The sequence below is a fragment of the Wasmannia auropunctata genome, unplaced genomic scaffold (genome assembly GCF_000956235.1).
Source record: "Wasmannia auropunctata unplaced genomic scaffold, wasmannia.A_1.0 LD336083.1, whole genome shotgun sequence".
In the NCBI taxonomy this organism is placed as follows: domain Eukaryota; kingdom Metazoa; phylum Arthropoda; class Insecta; order Hymenoptera; family Formicidae; genus Wasmannia; species Wasmannia auropunctata.
Window position 1 is genome coordinate 1,576,354 of NW_012026807.1, and position 8,584 is coordinate 1,584,937.

Below are 8,584 nucleotides of genomic sequence, written 5' to 3' on the forward strand. Positions count from 1 at the left end.
CCAGCCCGCTCAGAGATGTGTATAAGAGACAGCCCCCGTGGTTGGTACCGCCAAGGTGCGAGGGCGGAACTAAATTTTCCCCGAGAACCGTTTCCGCGATATTCTACGCGTAAATGATGGCACGAGAAAATTAACAGGTAGGATTTAATACGTTCATTCATAATAGTGCGCGTTATATATGTTGCAAACATATATAATAGATGCAATCTCTTCTCTAAAATGTTATCCGGGGTGAATACGTGCTGTTGTATTGTACTGATGCAGGGTTAGTTTAATCGCCGGATGGAAGTCTGCACATTGCTGCAAAGATTGTTTATGTTGGTACTCAAACTTATGCGGCATTCGAACTAATACGATAAACAAAGCCATCCCACGCAAACCGCTCGTCTTTGATTATGCGCAATTAGGTCATCACGATATATATTCCTTGGAATACGAAAACACTGCCGCGCAGATACCAACACATGACTGTGCAAGATTAATGCAATTAATTTACTTTCTAATGTATTGAAGCAACTATCGAGATTATTTCTCGCCTCTGTGCATTAATTGGAAAAGTCATGATTTTTCTTGTATATATCTGTTGTTATTGAATATATTGAATATAATATATATATATTGAAACGTATATGTAAACACGAAGAAAATATAAACGAATACTATTTTTCTTAAAGTAATGGATCACATGACAATACCATGGGGTATATTCGCCAAATTGGGTCATTAACCACTTTGAAGTTGTACAGCACCGAAATAAGATCACAAGGCTTTCAACGTCGTTTAAGATGGGAGCAAACGATCCGAAGAGGGATACCCTTTTTAGATAACGTCGTAGATCTTCGCTTTCTTTCATTCTTTTATAATGCAGGAAACTGTGTTACATAAAGTAAATGTACGTAACAAAATTTCCCTCCAGTCTAGCCCTTTGAAAAGAAACGTAAATATATATTCTATTTCATATTTTTTATTTCTAAAACATGTATTATGTATATAAAATATTTGATTGAAATCGTCTAAAATCGAAAGCTAACCTATATTATTTATAACGGTTACATGAAAAAAATGAATATTTAATTATCTTTTTAATATTAATTATATAGTGTGATATAATTACAATCAATCAAATAAATTTTTATATAAATATCCAAACGTGGATTTCGAGAATAAAGATTTACAAAAAAAATTTTACAAAAATGATGAAATTACCAAAGTTTATGCTTATTAATCACTGAAAAAGATTTCGGCATTAAAATTCGGTGCAACATGTCGCGCGGTGACGTCCGTTTCAGGTCATTGTGCTATTTAAAGCACTAAAAACAATGGACGAAATGGGATTATCGGCTTAACGAGTTAATATTCATGTTGATCGCGAAATAAAAGCCTCGGCGTTTAGTCGGGCTCCTGACGTGACTGTGTGCATGATTTCCACGTCGGCGCTGATCGAATGTGTTAGCATTAGCGCTGAATCATTAACGAGGGGACGGACCAGCGCGTATAGTATACAGATATCATGGCGCCACGAGTTCGTCGGCAAACCAGATAGAATCATTCCCCACTTCTAGGGTTGCAGAATTGACCAGGATGAAGCACCCCTCCTATATACGCTTTTCGTGTATACCCGGATATATTCAAACGCTACACCTACATCGTCGAATCCCCTGCTTTAAAATCAATAAGCAAGACTCAACAGCTATCTTCTTTAATTTTTGGTCATTCAAATTAAAAAAAAAAAAAATCTCGAAATTTTATTCTAATCACGAAAAAATTACTATCATACAAAACATTACTATCATATAATTCATTATTATAGAAAATAATTGCGTCAATTATTTCTACTTTTCTAGAAAAATTATCATCCGCGAATGATAAAACGTTAACCCAAAAATATATACTTAGCCTGATGATATAATTACTAAATACATTATTTTATTTAGTAATTTTTTAATTTAATATTTTTTCTATTAATAATACACAGTAAATTATTGTACTACTATTCATAATAATTATAACAATCCTACGTAATTCTATTAGGGTATATCGAGGTAATTTGAATAGTGAGGTAATTTGGATCAAATATTGATCTAATGAAATGTATCTTAAAATCTCTCATTTTTCCGAAATTCTTGCAAATGCTTACTGTTATCCAAATTACCCCACTATTCAAATTACTCTGCTGTACCCTAATCTTAAATAATATATTTTCTACGTGTCTAGTCTTTCGAACAATTTTGTAACTTTAATCAAGTGATATACTCTTCATTCCGTCACGTCTCTTTTATAGTCCAACATTTTTTTAAGGGCCTACTCTTCCCTCATCTGAATTCTCCAATGTGCACGAAATAATTGTGTTTCAAGAAAGGAAAATATAGTGTGAGAATATAGTAGATACTTATGTTGCTACGATTTTCTCGTGAGAATTTTCGTTGGCGTCACTACGTCTCGACGAAGAACATAAGAAAATAAAGAAAATAAACAACACCTATTCAAGCATGGAGCGATAAAAGTGGCTGGGCAAGCGGGTCGCACCCCGTCTTCCGGGGTGCAGAAACGACTGCGGACTTTTGACGAAGCTTAAACTTACAAAGGAGACTCGTCAGAACGAAAGAAAAATCTTAATCCCGCATATCTACTGTACGTCGCGTCGTCGATTCAGTAAACCGATGAGATTTTCCGCGATTTTAAACGACGAAAAATCTCAAAGGAAAAACTTAATTCAATCTACGTCCGCGTAATTATTTTATTTTTCACGCAAGGATCGCGGATCTTTCTATCGCTAAAAAAATTGCATGTAAAGAAAAGATTTAATTCAGGAAAATTGATTGAAACAGTTATTACGTATTCAATACATGATTTTATAACATTGCGTATAATTTGAAGCTATTTAGAATACCATGTAGAAATACATTAGCCTATATTAAAATTCTGTTTTGATTACGAATATGTAATGTAACGCTTTAAAATAAAATCATAAATTTAATCTGTGTAGCGATACGAATCTAGTAATTCCGAATTTTTGATATAATAAGAGCTATATAACACATATATAATTAATCATTCCGCATAAATAAAAGAAATTAGAGATAAATGTCAGAGTAAGAGAAAAAAAAACATAAAGAGAGATTTTATAAACAAAAAACTACAACAAAATTTATGATACTTTCTATCGCAAATTTACGATTTTATTGTTTACAAGGAAAAGTTTCTCCCTTTTTTGACCTATACCGTACTTAAAGTTAAAATTTAATCGATACCCTTCGCGAAAATAAAAGGGCAAACATCCTACGTCTTTCACCTTGAAAGTCACACGACGATATTGGTCGCTTCAATCGAGATATTAATAGAGCCCAGTGGGACTATCAGGATTGAAGCGACAACGTGCTAATAACACAGCTCTGCGGGATATCTATTATCTCGTTATAGTCCGCATCGAGACTGTATCAGAGGAAGCTCGGACGCCAAGCACACGCACGCGCGTGCACAGGATATCCCTTTCTTCCTCCGATAAAGGTTTCCGTTTCTAAAACTGCGACACGCGAGTGGCACGCGGAATTCCCCGTGTTGCGATAGGGGCCGGTATAACTCGTCTGCGAGTCGACCTTAATCGCGCACGGACGAGCGACTATCGCGAGATACCGAACATGTCGCGGCGTGGACGAGATATATTCTCGGAATTATCGTATAGACCGAGGGATTCCAACATGAGGCCCTCGTGGTTCCTCGGGGAGCTAAATGTTCCTTCCCTGCGTTTCACGGAATCGCTTCCTAAGTGGGCCACTCAATCCCCCCCCCCCCCCGTCTAATTAATAGCTTTGTGAATCATGCAGGGTGAGCAAATGAGAATATTTATAGTCTATACGATAGAATCTTTTCTCAAAACAGCTGATTAAGAGCAGAGAAAAGAATGCATTAACCAGTAATAGTCACGCAAAATAATTATGTAGTAGATACGTGGATTATAAATTGTAAATGCCAAGCAAGTGAGAGAGAGAGAGAGAGAGAGAGAGAGAGACGCACGAAAATTAATGGAATTCATAAGAACAACGAAGAAGAAAGAGATTTGAAGGAAGTACTGTTCAACAGGCAACAGGAATTTTTCTGGCGAGTAGCGGGTCTTGGATTACCGTAAACGCTAATGTGGCGTCAAATCGCGTGTACGATGTGAACAACCAGGATGGTGGATCAAGATAAATATCGCCACGATATATAATTCGCGGAATGATATTCGCAGTCGGATAGTTAGAACCGTAATGTGATTTATTGTAATTTCGGACACATTCGTGTATATAAAATACACGACTGGTGCGCACGATATATACGGTAACCGCAAATTTGCGCATTCTCTCGCTATAGACGCGTGACGAAAGCGCAAGTGAAAGACGCGACGCGAGGAGGAGCTATTTCATTTTCCGTCGCCGAGCGTAAATAAAACTCGCTTCTATAAAACGTCAGGTTTATAAGGCGGCCATTCACGCGTCAGCGAGCAGCTGTTTTGGTGTATTTCATTTCGAACGTCCCTCCACGAAATAAATCACGTTTTCATGCAATTATACGGTCGAAGAAATTTAATTTCCATTTTAGTTAAAAATAAGTAGCCAACATAGTAATTACATTAAAGAAATTAGAAATCACTGAATGCTGATATATTTTTACGTATTTACACAGTAAACGCATTACCGAAATTATAATTTTAAATTGCATCCTTAATGTGTCCACAATCTGGAAATACGTCTATTTTCGGGTATTGTGCAATTTATAAGCGTTTAAAATGTATAAAAAAGGATATCCGTTTATAAAGTTTATAATACTTATAATACTCTCTAAATTTTCTGGAATGAATCTCACTCCAAAAGAGTGAAAAGTCTCTCCAGAAAATTTAGAGAGTATATACCTACTATATAATATATAATATATAATATATACTATAAGTTTATAATACTTATAACATTTCAAAAAAATTCCTTTGCGCAAAACTGTACAAGTATAATCTTTCATAAATTCCGCGTACAACGTCCTACACAGTGTGCAACTTTTTAAAACTATATTCTGTCCGTATAGTAAAATACGGTAAAGGAACTTGCTATATATATATATATATATTCAAACATCGCCCTGCTTGCTTGATCGCCGTGCGGTTTCCCTCGACAAAGAAGTTTTTCCGAAAAATCAGGAATTACGTAAATGCAAATCGCAAATGCACGACGTCTCGTTTAATCCTTTCCCTTTTCATTGCCGCGCGCGGTCTCGGGCGCACGAAAACGAATTTATCTCTCTGCATCGCGCAACCCCCTGATTAATGTTCCCCCCGGTACAATGATATCGGATACAAAACGATAACGTTCGCGTTGTTGTGTACGGCGAGGTGTGTGTGCGCGCGCGGTGAAAGCACACAAGGCGTAATGCGGCGCGCCGAGACCGCGCCGATCGCCCGCGCGCCGTGCGTAATGATGAATTCGCCGGCGCGGCCGAGAAAAACCGCGGCAACGACTCAGGAGGGAGGGGAGGGGAAGGGGCACGCGAAGTCGATTTACCGCTATACAAATAATAGGCCGAGAAATAAATATGATTTCACTACCAATACCTGCAATGTCGTTTCATATACGCGCACCGAGCGAGCGGGTAATTAGCAGCCGCTCGGCCCTGGGACACGCGACACGAATTCACCGAGGAGCAAGAGGTGTAGAATTTCACCGTTTATATAACGCGCGCGCGGCGGAGGTTCTGAGACAGACGTCGTTATTGAATTGTCATTATTGAGTAATGGACACCTCCTGCAGATTTGCGCAGACGGAGCTGAGAATCGCGAGAATATTTTATAGGAAAATAAGTTGCCGCGCGCACATGGCTCGCAAGACGTTATTTATGACGCCTTTAAGTATCTATAATAACGAACAATATGCGATGTAAAATATTGGAATAGCCATTCAACTGTTACGGCAACACACGTACACACACACACACCAAGTATGGCTCGCCAAAACGATCATGCACGCGTTCACGGGGAAAAAATAAAGCTCATATCGAAAAGAGAAAAAAAAGAGATCTAATATGTGTGTATGGAGGAGCACTCGTATAACACGAGCAACGTATACAAATATTGTCGCACGATTATAACAAAAATTTTGCACCAACGACTGGCATTCCCGATTGTACGTATAACTTCAAACGCGGTGAAAAGCTTAAGAGGAAGGGATGCCTCTTCGCGGGAGAAATAACGATGGTGCTCCATATAGCAAGTAGCGCATAATCCTACATGACTAAACACATCAGTAATACAAAATCTCGTACGTGAAAACTATCAAAATTATCAGCATATCTGTGTGTATGAACGTATATGTATAACTCTCATGAAATAAAAATTCAAAATTAGAAGTTAAAAGCGTACAGAAAGTCAATTAAAAAAAAAAGGTAACGAGTGCAAATTGCATGTATATCGGGCGTGCGATCTTTCGACGTTTCGACGGACTTTCGCGAAGTTAATTAAATTCAATTAATAAAGATTAGTTGGATCCAGTTAATCGAAGGTCGTTTGAAATTAAGATCAAGAAGTTTGTGCGGTGTTTAGCGTGTTAAGGAAGTTGCTGTATATACGGTTCCGTGTGAAACGCAGCTTCTACCAGGCTCGCGGCCAATTCGCGGTCACCAATCTCTCACCGGACTTCTCTCTCCCTCTTTGTCTGTCGCTCTCTCGCTCCCTCTCTCTCTCACATGCGATATTTATCCCACAAGGATGCACGGTGACGCGTGCAATTTCCGATGGAAGCGAGAGCTTGCCGCCAACGTGATTTAAAGGTTAAGCCGAGGTTGGCCGCGCGCGCGGTCGGTCAATCGACCGTAAGGGCTCCGTGGTTAAACTTAAATCAGACCTGCATTTAAGCCGGCCTCGATCGAGAGAGCGCTCGTTACATTCAATTCTCGCCCGTGCATTTGAAGGGCCGATTAGGACACTCACCGTCGACCCACAATTTCAGTTCTGTCTAGCTTCATTTGTCGAACGATTAATGAATTGCCGCAGGCTGACGGACAGCAAATAAAAATGTCTTAATGTCTAATGTCGAGAGTTTAATCAGTCGTGAAAAACAAGTCCAGTCAGTATTATATAGATATCGAATTAAAAAGGATTTATTTTGTTTAAATAAGAAATTTAATACTGTGAGCAATAACCATTTATAATTCGAGATAATAATTTTCGGCTCTAACTTTGCCACTACGATCGAGTTTGAAAAATTTTCGTTACGCTATATTTATATTAATTTTATTCAATGTAGCGCATGTTGCAATTATACGTGGGCATACGTACACAAACACATACACGCAGAATGTATTAAGGAGGCCAAACCGAAGGTTTCAAATAATGATTCTATGTTCTAGATTCCATATTTTTTCAGATGCTATATTCTGTATTCTGAATAATAATTATAAATCACACATATATGCAATGCATGGCGACGCATGTAAATAAGATAATTTGCTATCGTCTGTTGAGCTCAATATGATTTCAATGTGATTCCAGCATATACCTTAATATATCACCCATTTCTTACATATTTCTTCAGCAGTACGAAATATAGATTCGCGGCGTCGATTCGGACAATTAATCAAGGAAATGTCGAACACGGAGCTTACAATGCTCCCATTTGCGCGATTAAATGCCCCAAATCGAAATCAAAATCGAATGCACATAAATTACGGGTTAGCGCAACGGAAGAAAGCCGTGTCAGTCTCAGGCACGTAATGTAGAGGATAAAACGGATTCTTCCTCGAGGAGGGTTTCCCATTCGGACGCGATTAGCCGGTTACGCCCTTCTAGGTAGGAAAACAAAGCCTGCTTCGAGGAAGGGGTCCCTTCCCTCATTTTCTAGGGTTACTAACAATTATGGCGCAACACGCAGCTTATATATACGGTCGGAATATACAAACGACAAAATCGACGACTATAGACTCGTCATAATTTTAAACGATCACGTGAATGCACGATCAATGGCTAATAATTGACGCGGAGCAATCGCGTTGCCATGCAATGACATCAATAACGACCTAAGCGATATAAGTAATGAGCGCGTTTTTGACGTTGTTTATATCGTTAAAACAATATTTGTATGCACGGTCGAGCCAGGTGGCTGAAGAAACTCCGAAAGATGTTGTTTTAGGATAACTGATGCTATATAAAAAGAAAAAAACTTGACTAAATATTTTATCTGACGTAATCATTTTCAATTTTCTTGGAAGTCCTTTTTGCCTTTTGTCCACCACAGTCTCAATAATTATCGCCGTTTAACGGGGGTTTCTACATTCGAAGGACAGCGTCGACGTAATGACTTATCTAGACCGAACGGGCAACAATAGCCGAAGGCATCGAAGTCTCCTGGGGTTCGCACGAATGACCGTTCAAGGTAATTCAAGGTAAAAATTCCATCTTATCTTACCACGAAACTTAATACCACGCACCCGTAATCGTAATCGCAAGCATGGTAATAACGTGATAGCAACAACGATCAATGTCAGGAACGTCCCCCATCGCGTATAAATGTAACGCCCCCATGCAAGCGAGACATTCTCTCTGTCTTTCTCTATCTCCCCCCCCCCC

General features: G+C 38.7%; 1 protein-coding gene across 2 annotated transcripts in view; it reads right to left on the reverse strand.

The window, feature by feature from the left end:
* The window catches only part of LOC105448630 (tyrosine-protein kinase Src64B), a 43,699-nt gene that overhangs the window by 34,572 nt on the left and 543 nt on the right, over positions 1–8,584 (reverse strand). The window lies entirely within an intron of this gene.